The sequence below is a fragment of the Eleutherodactylus coqui genome, chromosome 7, assembly GCF_035609145.1.
Source record: "Eleutherodactylus coqui strain aEleCoq1 chromosome 7, aEleCoq1.hap1, whole genome shotgun sequence".
NCBI classification, from domain to species: domain Eukaryota; kingdom Metazoa; phylum Chordata; class Amphibia; order Anura; family Eleutherodactylidae; genus Eleutherodactylus; species Eleutherodactylus coqui.
The window spans coordinates 131462654-131476073 of record NC_089843.1 but is presented as its reverse complement, the minus strand read 5'-3'; positions in this window follow the sequence as shown (position 1 = coordinate 131476073).

Here is a 13420-nt window from a genome sequence, read left to right as displayed (position 1 = left end):
AGCTGTAGTTTTTATTGGTACCATTTTGGGGAATGTACGGCTTTTTTGATCACTTTTATTGCATTTTTTGGGAGGCAAAATGCTAAAAATTAGCATTTTGCCTCTGTTTTTTAGCATTGTTTTTTACGCTTTTTATCGTACAAAATAAAAAGTGTGTTCAACTTTTTGTACACTTCGTTACGGACGCGTCAATACCAAATATGTGGGGTTTTCATTTTTTTTCCCTTTTTTTATGCTAATATTAGAAAAAGCATAAAAAAAGGGGTTTTTTTAAATTTTTTTTTACATTTTTCTTTTTTTACACTTTTCTTTTCTTTTTTTTTTATACTATTTGAGTCCCTCTGAGGGACTTACAACACTGTGCCTATGATCGCTGTCATAAGGCATGGCAGAGCTACTGCTCTGCCATGCCTTATCTCTTATACAGCGATTATAGGCACAGGCAATACAGGACGCCAGTGTCTGGCGTCCTGTTGCCATGGTGACAGGCCGGGCTCTCGCGATGACATCGCGAGTTCCGGCCAGAGACACAGAAGGAGCGCGATCCCTCTGTGAACTCTTTCCCTGCCGCGATCTACTTAGATCGCGGCAGGGAAGGGGTTAACAGCGGGCGGCGCATCTCCGATGCCCCCCCCCGCTGTTACAGCGGGACGCCGGCTGTGAGTGACACCCGGCTCCCGCTGCGGGATAGCACTGGATCTTATGTGATCCTGCGCTATCTCCAGGACGTACCGGTACGCCCTGTTGCGGGAAGTACCAGGCTGCCAGGACGTACCGGTACGCCCTGGAGCGGGAAGGGGTTAAATGGTGTCACTTACCCCTTTCTGCTATTCGCTGTAAATATACAGTACATTCCATGTGTCTGTATGGAACAGGCTTAGGAACAGAGCCCGCTCTATACATGACAGATGTCAGACATCTTTGGCAGCTCGCACTTGCTGTTAACAACCACAATTGGAGATAACACCAATCACAGCTGTTAACTCTATAAATGTTTTCATTAGCTTTCAGGGGTCCCAAACAGCCCCCCGGGATGAGATTACTGGTTGTAGTCCCGCAATGTAGCAGGCTAAAAAACATCGCTCATGTAGAAGAATCCATAGGAAAGCATAGGCTCTACATACATTTGATTTGTCACACTGTCGCATTGCGACAGAATCGAGCAAGAAGAGGCCTTATGATGAGGAAAATAATTTCACACAAGGCACCTCATCATTTTGGCACCATCTAACCTAAGGCTGGCCCTGTCTATACCCCCTATAGCTACACCACTGCTTGTAGTATACATAATAGTACAGTAGTGCCTTGACATACGAGTTTAATCCGTTCCGTGATGGAGCTCTTAGGCCAAAAAACTCATATGTCGTCACTTTTCCCCATTGAAATGAATTGAAACGCCATTAATGCGTTCCGCATTAATGGCATTTCAATTCATTTCAATGGGAAAACTGCACGTAAAAAAGAAACATTAATACTCACCTACCGCCAGCATTCCAGTCCTCGCAATGGTCTGCGGCGCTGCTGCAGGCTGTCACGTCCTGCTCCACGCCAACAGAGAATTTCTTCCTGGACGCGGGGCTTAAATGCCCTGCCTGCAGCAAGCTAATGCTCTGATTGGATAATCCAGTGCTGCGTCAGCCAATGAAACCTGGCACTGGGTTAACCAATCACAGCCATTCAATGATGTCATTGAATGGCTGTGATCGGTTAAACCAGCGCTGGCTTTCATTGGCTGACACGCCACTGGATTGTCCAATCAGAGCATTAGCTTGCTGGAGGAAGGGCATTCAAGCCCCGCATCCAGAAAGAAATGCTCTATCGGCATGGAGGAGTACACGATAGCCTGCAGCCTCGCCGCAGACCATCGCGAGGACTGAAACACCAGCGATAGGTGAGTATTAGACCCCCTGAGCCTCAGCTTGGGAGTTGCTTGACTTGCAAGCAGGCTCGTAACCCGAGTTTTTGCTCTTAAATCGGAGCAAAAATTCAGGAGAGAGCCTGCTCGCAAGTCAAAAAACTCGCAAGCTGAGGGGCTCGCATCCCGAGGTACCACTATAGCTCGAATATATTTATTTTAGAGCCTTTGCTTTAAATGTCTTATAAGAACTACAGGACTAGTTGAAAATCTTGCAAGATTCCACAAAAATGAACCTTTACTCTAATTAGACTTTATTATTTATTACAAATATCTCAATTAACTGTAGTTTTAGTGGTTCTAAGTATCTATAGTTCTGTTATATTTCAGCAAGGGTATAGTTGCTAAGGTAACATTTATGTCAGTGACACTAATCAATTAAAGGTTTAGGATTGTCAGTAAGGAAATTGCCTGCTATTTCTAGCTACTCTTTTTAAGACGCCCCATGATACACAGAGACATGGTTGTTGTTAGTTAAAGATTAATAGAAGAATGCATTAGCTCCTTTTTAACTTCAACCTTGCTTCAACAACTTTCCGTTCAATTCCCTAGAAACCACTTGTTGGCACATTAACATTCATTTTATTGTTAAACATGATTTGGTAATCCGTGAGATCACTTGACAATCAAGATGTATTGGCAGATGCTCTTAAATCAAGTGAACTGATTTAAAGGGGTATTTCTATCTTGGCTTTTCATAGCTTCCATACACTTTAATGAGAGCTATGAAAAGAATGTAGTGATAAGCAATCGGCTTTTTTCATAGGCTTTAGGGCTCCTTTCCACTGGCGAGGTAATCGCACGTTTTCAGTGCGATGAGACAGTCCAAGCTCTCGCAGGAAAGTCCCGCACACATTGTCTATGAAAACCTTTCCGCTAGCGATGTTTAAGGGCAAGTTGCGGTGCGAGGATTAAAAATCTCAGCAGGAGAATTCTTTCAGCGTTTTGCATATTTCTGTCGCCCATACAGTGCAATGGCAAAACAGATTCTCGCAACGCAAAAGTTTGCAGCATTGCCATGCGACTTTAACATTGCAATTTTCTCGCAGCGATATTGCTATCACCAGTGGAAAGGAGCCCTTAGGGCTCCTGCACACTTGAGTTTTTTCACGCGTTATAGTTGGCTTTTTTTCACGTGATATCGCTGCCTTTTTTTCACGCGATTGTCAATGGGACTTTCTAATGTTAAAAACGCACCAAGTTGCAAAGTGAAAAAAAAAGCAGCAAAAACGCAAGTGTACAGGAGCCCTTAGTCAGGTGGTTGGTAGTCATGGCAGTTGTTTCCTATCTCGGCTATTAAATTGAAGATGAGAATACCCCTTTTATGCTAATTTTAGTAATATAGTTTCCAAAATTGGAGACCACTGTATTGACCCTGTTTATATGACTAGAAAGTCAATGGATCTGTGGCATGAACAAAATAATTAACATATGATCTTCATGGCTTGAGTTACATTTAGCTAAAAGATATTTCTATCAAAATGCATAATTAAAGGTGACTTAAGGTATACTTAAAAGTTGCATTACTTTAACAATTTGTGTGTAGTCTGAATCATGGAAGGACAAATACCATGAGCCTATTTATATTAATATGCTTTAATATTATAGAGTTCTTTCTTACTAGATTATTTATTACAAAAACAAGAGAAAAGGGTGGTGACTAGAGATGAGCGAGCGTACTCGTCCGAGCTTGATGCTCGTTCGAGTATTACGGTGTTCGAGATGCTCGTTACTCGAGACGAGCACCACGCGGTGCTCGACTCCATTACATTTCCTTCCCTGAGAAATTTGCGCGCTTTTCTGGCCAATAGAAAGACAGGGAAGGCATTACAACTTCCTCCTGTGACATTCCAGCCCTATACCACCCCCCTGCTGTTAGTGGCTGGGGAGATCAGATGACACCTGAGTATTTAAATCTGCCCCGCCCGCGGCTCGCCACAGACATAAGCTAAGAGAGCTCAGGGAAAGTGCTGTCTTGCTGTAGCTGCTATAGGGAGAGTGTTAGGTGTTATATTCGTCTTCAAGAACCCCAACGGTCCTTCTTAGGGCCACATCTGACCGTGTGCAGTACTGTTGAGGTTGCTTTTAGCAATGTTGCACAATTTTTTTTTTTGTATATCGGGCGTGCAGACCATAGCATCCTCAGTCTGCAGGCATTTTACAGAGTATAGGGGCAGTACTGGTGAGGCAGGGACAGTGGTACAGGAAAAGAGGTATACTGGCTATATAGGCAGTGGGCTTTTTCAAAGAAATTGGGGAAAAATACCATATTTGGGCTGCCTGTGACCGTCTTCAGTTTACTGCGTGTCTGCTGGGGGTAGTAGTCGCTAATTAATACCCAGCCTTGCGCATAATTTTGTTCTAGCTGCACTGTGCTTTCAATAACCACAGTCATCCTCCAACAGGGAAATCCATATACAGGCTATATAGGCAGTGAGCTTTTTCCCCAAAATTGGGAAAAAATACTATATTTGGGCTGCCTGTGACCGTCTTCAGTTTACTGCGTGTCTGCTAGGGGTAGTAGTCGCTAATTAATACCCAGTTAAGCGTTACAGCAGGCTTGCGCATAATTGTTTCCTGGCTCTGCTGTGTCCGTTACATGATCGCCGTCATCCCGCCAGAGGGAAAGAGTATACAATATATACGCTGAATACGGTATCTGTCTGGTTTTTCACCTCACCATTTTAAAAAATTGAAGCAAAATACTTAAGGCCTACTACTGGCCTTTGGCCACTTGACTGCTTCTGCGCTGTGAATTCCACTAGCTCAGTCATACGCACCTAGGTCTCACTACAGGCTTGCGCATAATTGTTTCCTGGCTCTGCTGTGGCCGTTACATGATCGCCGTCATCCCGCCAGAGGGAAACAGTATACAATATATACGCTGCATACGGTGTCTGTCTGGTTTTTCACCTCACCATTTTAAAAAATTGAAGCCTTTGGTCACTTGACTGGTTCTGCGCTGTGAATTCCACTAGCTCAGTCATACACACCTAGGTCTTACTACAGCCTTGCGCATAATTGTTTCCTGGCTCTGCTGTGTCCGTTACATGATCGCCGTCATCCCGCCAGAGGGAAAGAGTATACAATAAATACGCTGCATACGGTGACTATCTGGTTTTTCACCTCACCATTTTAAAATTATTGAAGCAAAATACTTAAGGTCTACCACTGGCCTTTGACCACTTGACTGGTTCAGCGCTGTGAATTCAAGTAGCTCAGTCATATGCACGTAGGTCTCACTACAGGCTTGCGCATAATTGTTTCCTGGCTCTGCTGTGTGCTCCATAAGCGAAGTCAGCCTCCAACCACAGGCCAATAAGCGGCACATTTAATTACTGCGTTCTGTTTCTGCTCTACTCGTAATACACCATGCTGAGGGGTAGGGGTAGGCCTAGAGGACGTGGACGGGGGCGAGGACGCGGAGGCCCAAGTCAGGATGTGGGCACAGGCCGAGCTCCTGGTCCAGGTGTATCGCAGCCGACTGCTACGGGATTAGGAGAGAGGCAAGTTTCTGGGGTCCCCAGATTCATCTCACAATTATTGGGTCCACGCGGTAGACCTTTATTAGAAAATAAGCAGTGTGAGCAGGTCCTGTCGTGGATGGCAGAAAGTGCATCCAGCAATCTATCGACCACCCAGTCTTCTACGCCGTCCACAGCTGCAACTCTGAATCCTCTGGCTGCTGCTCCTCCTTCCTCCCAGCCTCCTCACTCCATGAAAATGACACATTCTGAGGAGCAGGCACACTCCCAGGAACTGTTCTCGGGCCCCTGCCCAGATTGGGCAGCAATGGTTCCTCCCCCACCGGAGGAATTTGTCGTGACCGATGCCCAACCTTTGGAAAGTTCCCGGGGTCCGGGGGATGAGGCTGGGGACTTCCGGCAACTGTCTCAAGAGCTTTCAGTGGGTGAGGAGGACGATGACGATGAGACACAGTTGTCTATCAGTGAGGTAGTAGTAAGGGCAGTAAGTCTGAGGGAGGAGCGCACAAAGGATTCGGAGGAAGAGCAGCTGGACGATGAGGTGACTGACCCCACCTGGTTTGCTAAGCCTACTGAGGACAGGTCTTCAGAGGGGGAGGCAAGTGCAGCAGCAGGGCAGGTTGGAAGAGGCAGTGCGGTGGCCAGGGTTAGAGGCAGGGCCAGAACGAATAATCCACCAACTGTTTCCCAAAGCGCCCCCTCGCGCCATGCCACCCTGCAGAGGCCGAGGTGCTCAAAGGTGTGGCAGTTTTTTACTGAGAGTGCAGACGACCAACGAACTGTGGTGTGCAAGGTTTGTCACGCCAAGATCAGCCGGGGTGCCACCACCACCAGCCTCACCACCACCAGCATGCGCAGGCATATGATGGCCAAGCACCCCACAACCTGCCACTGAGATCCAACCCCCCTCTCAGGACACAGGCACGACCGTCTCCCAGTCTTCACCCACACCCTCACCTCCGCTGTCCTCGGCCCCATCCAGCAATGTCTCTCAGCGCAGCGTCCAGCCGTTGCTAGCGCAACTGTTTGAGCGCAAGCGCAAATACGCCGCCACACACCTGCACGCTCAAGCATTAAACGTGCACATAGCCAAATTGATCAGCCTGGAGATGCTGCCGTATAGGCTTGTGGAAACGGAGGCTTTCAAAAACATGATGGCGGCGCTACTCGGTTCCCAGTCGCCACTACTTTTCCCGATGTGCCGTCCCAGCCCTGCACGACCACGTCTCCCGCAACATTGTACGCGCCCTCACCAACGGCAAGGTCCACTATATCTCCCTGACAGCACATTGGGTGAATTTAGTGGAGACTGGGACCGAGTCAGAGCCTGGGACCGCTCACGTCCTACCCACCCCCAGAATTGCGGACCCCAGCTCGGTGGTGGTATCTGCGGCGGTGTATGCTTCCTCCACTAAAAGACCCTCCTCCTCCTACGCAACCTCTGTCTCACAATCAAGATGTGTCAGCAGCAGCACGTCGCCAGCAGTCGGTGTCGCACGGCGTGGCAACACAGCGGTGGGCAAGCGTCAGCAGGCCGTGCTGAAACTACTCAGCTTAGGAGAGAAGAGGCACACTGCCCACGAACTGTTGCAGGGTCTGACAGAGCAGACCGACCACTGGCTTTCACCGCTGAGCATCCAACTGGGCATGGTCGTGTGTGACAATGGCCGTAACCTGGTGGCGGCTCTGCAGCTCGGCAGCCTCACGCACGTGCCATGCCTGGCCCACGTCTTTAATTTGGTGGTTCAGCGCTTTCTGAAAAGCTACCCACGCTTGTCAAACCTGCTCGGAAAGGTGCGCCGGCTCTGCGCACATTTCCGCAAGTCCAACACGGACGCTGCCACCCTGCGGACCCTGCAACATCGGTTTAATCTGCCAGTGCACCGACTGCTGTGTGACGTGCCCACACGGTGGAACTCTACGCTCCACATGTTGGCCAGGCTCTATGAGCAGCGTAGAGCTATAGTGGAATACCAACTCCAACATGGGCGGCGTAGTGGGAGTCAGCCTCCTCAATTCTTTACAGAAGAGTGGGCCTGGTTGGCAGACATCTGCCAGGTCCTTGCAAACTTTGAGGAGTCTACCCAGATGGTGAGCGGCGATGCTGCAAACATTAGCGTCACCATTCCTCTGCTATGCCTCTTGAGAAGTTCCCTGCAAAGCATAAAGGCAGATGCTTTGCGCTCGGAAACGGAGGCGGGGGAAGACAGTATGTCGCTGGATAGTCAGAGCACCCTCATGTCTATATCTCAGCGCGTTGAGGAGGAGGAGGAGGAGAAGGGGGAGGAGCATGAGGAGCAGCGAGAAGAGACAGCTTGGCCCACTGCTGAGGGTACCCATGCTGCTTGCCTGTCATCCTTTTAGCGTGTATGGCCTGAGGAGGAGGATCCTGAAAGTGATCTTCCTAGTGAGGACAGCCATGTGTTGCGTACAGGTACCCTGGCACACATGGCGGACTCCATGTTAGGATGCCTTTCTCGTGACCCTCGCGTTACACGCATTCTGGCCACTACGGATTACTGGGTGTACACACTGCTCGACCCACGGGATAAGGAGAACCTTTCCACTCTCATACCCGAAGAGGAAAGGGGTTCGAGAGTGATGCTATACCACAGGACCCTGGTGGACAAACTGATTGTAAAATTCCCATCCGACAGCGCTAGTGGCAGAAGGCGCAGTTCCGAGGGCCAGGTAGCAGGGGAAGCGCGGAGATCAGGCAGCATGTACAGCGCAGGCAGGGGAACACTCTCCAAGGCCTTTGCCAGCTTTATGGCTCCCCAGCAAGACTGTGTCACCGCTCCCCAGTCAAGGCTGAGTCGGCGGGAGCACTGTAAAAGGATGGTGAGGGAGTACGTAGCCGATCACACGACCATCCTCCGTGACGCCTCTGCTCCCTACAACTACTGGGTTTCGAAGCTGGACACGTGGCCTGAACTCGCGCTGTATGCCTTGGAGGTGCTTGCTTGCCCTGCGGCTAGCGTCTTGTCAGAGAGGGTGTTTAGTGCAGCTGGGGGAATTATCACGGATAAGCGTAGCCGCCTGTCAACTGACAGTGCCGACAGGCTTACACTCATAAAGATGAACAAAGCCTGGATTTCCCCAGACTTCTCTTCTCCACCAGTGGACAGCAGCGGTACCTAAACAATACGTATGCTGCACCAGCGGATGGAAGCATCGTTCTCTATCACCATAAAAAACGGGGACCTTTTAGCTTCATCAATCTGTGTATTATATTCATCCTCCTGCTCCTCCTCCTGAAACCTCACGTAATCACGCCAAACGGGCAATTTTTCTTAGGCCCACAAGGCTCAGTCATATTACTTTTGTAAACAATGTTTATACGTTTCAATTCTCATTAAAGCGTTGAAACTTGCACCTGAACCAATTTTTATTTTAACTGGGCTGCCTCCAGGCCTAGTTACAAATTAAGCCACAGTAAGCTAAGCGATTAATGGGTTTCACCTGCCCTCTTGGTTGGGCATGGGCAATTTTTCTGAGGTACATTAGTACTGTTGGTACACCAATTTTTTTGGGCCCTCGCTTACAGTGTAATCCTAGTAATTTTTATGGGCTTCGCCTGCACTCATGGTACAGCAAGGTGTGTGGGGTTGGCCTACACTTTTGCTACATAAATGTAACTGGGGCCTTGTCTATACTGCAACTACTGAAATGTGAAAGAGACTGTTATCTCCCTAAACTGCTGCAACGGGAATGTTACTGTGGCCTGTCTTGACTGCTACTACTACTGAAATGGAACTAATACTGTGCTCCCCCTATACTGCTGCTTCGGAATTGTTACTGGGGCCTGTCTAGACTGCTACTATTACTGAAATGGAACTAAGACTGTGCTCCCCCTATACTGCTACTTCGGAATTGTTACTGGGGCCTGTCTAGACTGCTACTATTACTGAAATGGAACTAAGACTGTGCTCCCCCTATACTGCTGCTTCGGAATTGTTACTGGGGCCTGTCTTGAGTGCTACTATTACTGAAATGGAACTAAGACTGTGCTCCCCCTATACTGCTGCTTCGGAATTGTTACTGGGGCCTGTCTTGAGTGCTACTATTACTGAAATGGAACTAAGACTGTGCTCCCCCTATAATGCTAATAGTGATATGTTACTGGGGCCTGTCTGGACTGCTACTACTACTAAAATAGAACTAATACTGTGCTCTGCCTATACCGCTGCTAATGTTATGTCACTGGGGTGTGGAAACGGAGGCTTCCCAAAGACATGATGGCGACGAGGCCATTTCCCACCAACGCGGTTACTGTTAAGGTGCATATAACCACGGACACGTGGAGAGGACATGTAGTGCCTCAAAAACATCCCCCTCCTCCTCCAACAATGAAAACATTCTTGGCAAATACCTTTGCATTGGTCCGTCTGGTGGCAGTCCAAGAATTTCACCTTTAACGACACAACAAGAGAGCCCCCCCACCATCCCCCTGCCACGGCCCACTTAATCCTGACGACATTCCAAAAACCAACTAAATAAAACCGCGCTACTAGGTCCGCAGTCGCCACCACATTCCCACCAACGCGGATACTGTTAAGGTACATATTACCAGTCTGACTGGGGCATGCACTGTGGGCCGAAGCCCACCTGTATTGTATCTGACGTTAGCTCTGCTGAGCAGGGCACTGCAATGGGATACATTTATGTACCGCCGGTGGGTTCCACGGAGCCACCCATGCTTTGGGTCCACACGGACTTCACATTAGGGATTTGTACCTGCCTGTGTCTATATATTAAAAACCCCGGTCAGACTGGGGCACGCAGTGGGGGCCGAAGCCCACCTGCATTTAATCTGATGTTACCTCAGCTGTGCTGGGCAATGCAATGGGATTTATTTATGTAACGCCGGTGGCTTCCTGGGACCCACCCATGCTGTCGGTCCACACGGAGTTGTACCTGCCTGTGTCTACTTAAAAAAAAAACCAGTCTGACTGGGGCATGCAGTGTGGGCCGAAGCCCACCTGTATTTAATCTGACGTTAGCTCTGCTGTCCAGGGCACTGCAATGGGATTTATTTATGTACTGCCGGTGGGTTTCAGGGAGCCACCCATGCTTTGGGTTGACACAGACTTCACATTAGGGATTTGTACCTGCCTGTGTCAATGTATTAAAAACCCCGGTCAGACTGGGGCATGCAGTGTGGGCCGAAGCCCACCTGCATTTAATCGGACGTTACCTCAGCTGTGCTGGGCAATGCAATGGGATTTATTTATGTAACGCCGGTGGCTTCCTGGGACCCACCCATGCTGTCGGTACACACGGACTTGTACCTGCCTGTGTCTACTTATAAAGAACCCCAGTCTGACTGGGGCATGCAGTGTGGGCCAAAGCCCAGCTGTATTTAATCTGACATTATCTGTACTATCCGGGGCACTGCATTGGGACAAACTACAGGAGTAATACAGCGCTAATGAGACATGCACAGCTACGCTAGCATTGGAGTCCGCTGTAGGCACGCGATTGCTGAGGGTTTGTGCAGAGGCCTATGTCCTGGGTGCAGTGAAAGTCCGCTTTCAGCCTAGGATTGCTGAATCTGTGGGCCGAGGCCTATGCCGTGGGCGCGGTGCAAGTCTGCCATGTTTGGCCGCTCAGATCAATTTTTTCTTCATGTCTTGGGTTTCCTAGGACCCACCTATGCTGTTGGTGCAAACTTAGTTCCCATTGCGGTGTTTGACCTGTCTGGCACAAAGGCACTGACTGACTTGGGTAGGGGGCAGAGCGCTGACAGCTTTCCCCTTGCAGTGTAGATTGAGCTATGCGACACCTTGACAGAATGAATACTGTGTGGCACATGGATTCCCCATTGCTATGCCCACGTTTGCAGCTCCTGACGGAGGTGGCACAGGATTGGAGTTCTCATTGCTTCTGTACAGCATTGTGGGCTATCGCCCCGCCCCTTTTAAAGAGGGTCGCTGCCTGGCCCTGCCATCCCTCTGCAGTGTGTGCCTCCGGTACCTCCTCATGGCAGATGCACTTATAAATAGACATGAGGGTGGTGTGGCTATCAGGCCAGCGTGTGGCATGAGGGCAGCTGAAGGCTGCGCAGGGACACTTTGGTGTGCGCTGTGGACACTGGGTCATGCGGGGGGTTGGGCAGCATGTAACCCAGGAGAAGTGGCAGCGGAGTGTCATGCAGGCAGTGATTGTGCTTTGTTGGAGGTAGTGTGGTGCTTAGCTAAGGTATGCATTGCTAATGAGGGTTTTTCAGAAGTAAAAATTGTTCCGGGGGGCCCACTCTTGCCGCTATTGTGGCTTAAGAGTGGGACCTGGGAACTTGAGATGCAGCCCGACATGTAGCCCCTCACCTGCCCTATCCGTTTCTGTGTCGTTCCCATCACTTTCTTGAATTTCCCAGATTTTCACAAATGAAAACCTTAGCGAGCATCGGCGATATACAAAAATGCTTGAGTCACCCATTGATTTCAATGGGGTTCGTTACTTGAAACGAACCCTCGAGCATCGCGGGAAGTTCGACTCGAATAACGAGCACCCGAGCATTTTGGTGCTCGCTCATCTCTAGTGGTGACACTTTTATTGTCCCCTGTTTGAGGTCTGCTCCCTGCTTATGATGCCTCCACAAGGTCTTAGGGCAACATTCCATAAGTGATGTATTATGACATAAATCCATGATTCACTTTTTTATCCCTGTTCTTAGTGTGTCACCACAGTATAAATCAAGTTGTTATGTTAAACATAAATGTCAGAGTCTATATTTACAAAAAAAATCCTAAAATTCTGCAGTCCTAAAATCCTGTTTTCACACTGACTGCTAAGCCTAATAATAGGCTGAACTGTTTTGTAGAGAAAATATCTGATTATCATAATAGGCATTGATAACAACTATATATAGATAACACAGGATCATATCATATGCAATAGGTGATGGTTATAGCTCACCTCTTCCCCCCTCCCTGCACAATGACTAGTAACACAGCATGCCTAGAACACTCTTCCAAAAAAGTCAATGGGTCTCTTTCTGTCAATTACGCCTCACGAGGCTGCTATAATTCATATCTCTTAATGCTGTTAATTGTGGCTCAAGCAAGATGGTGGCCCCCATAGTCATGAACAGAGAAGAGAATAAAATCTGGAGAGGTCATTAGTAGAGATGAGCGAGCACCAAAATGCTCGGGTGCTCGTTACTCGGGACGAACTTTTCGCGATGCTCGAGGGTTCGTTTTGAGTAACGAACCCCATTGAAGTCAATGGGCGACCCGAGCATTTTTGTATTTCGCCGATGCTCGCTAAGGTTTCCTTGTGTGAAAATCTGGGCAATTCAAGAAAGTGATGGGAACGACACAGCAACGGATAGGGCAGGCGAGGGGCTACATGTTGGGCTGCATCTCAAGTTCACAGGTCCCACTATTAAGCCACAATAGCGGCAAGAGTGGGCCCCCCCCCCTCCCAAAAACTTTTACTTCTGAAAAGCCCTCATTAGCATGGCATACCTTAGCTAAGCACCACACGACCTACAACAAAGCACAATCACTGCCTGCATGACACTCCACTGCCACTTCTCCTGGGTTACATGCTGCCCAACCGCCCCCCCTCCCCCCCACAGCGCACACCAAAGTGTCCCTGCGCAGCCTTCAGCTGCCCTCATGCCACACCACCCTCATGTCTATTTAGAAGTGCGTCTGCCATGACGAGGAACCGCAGGCACACACTGCAGAGGGTTGGCACGGCTAGGCAGCGACCCTCTTCAAAAGGGGCGGGGCGATAGCCCACAATGCTGTACAGAAGCAATGAGAAATAGAATCCTGTGCCACCGCCATCAGGAGCTGCACACGTGGGCATAGCAATGGGGAACCTATGAGCCACACACTATTCATTCTGTCAAGGTGTCTCTGCATGCCCCAGTCAGACCGGGCTTTTTAATTCATAGACACAGGCAGGTACAACTCCCTGTTGTGAAGTCCCTGTCGACCGACAGCATGGGTGGCTCCCTGGAACCCACCGGCGATACACAAAAATATCCCATTGCATTGCCCAACACAGC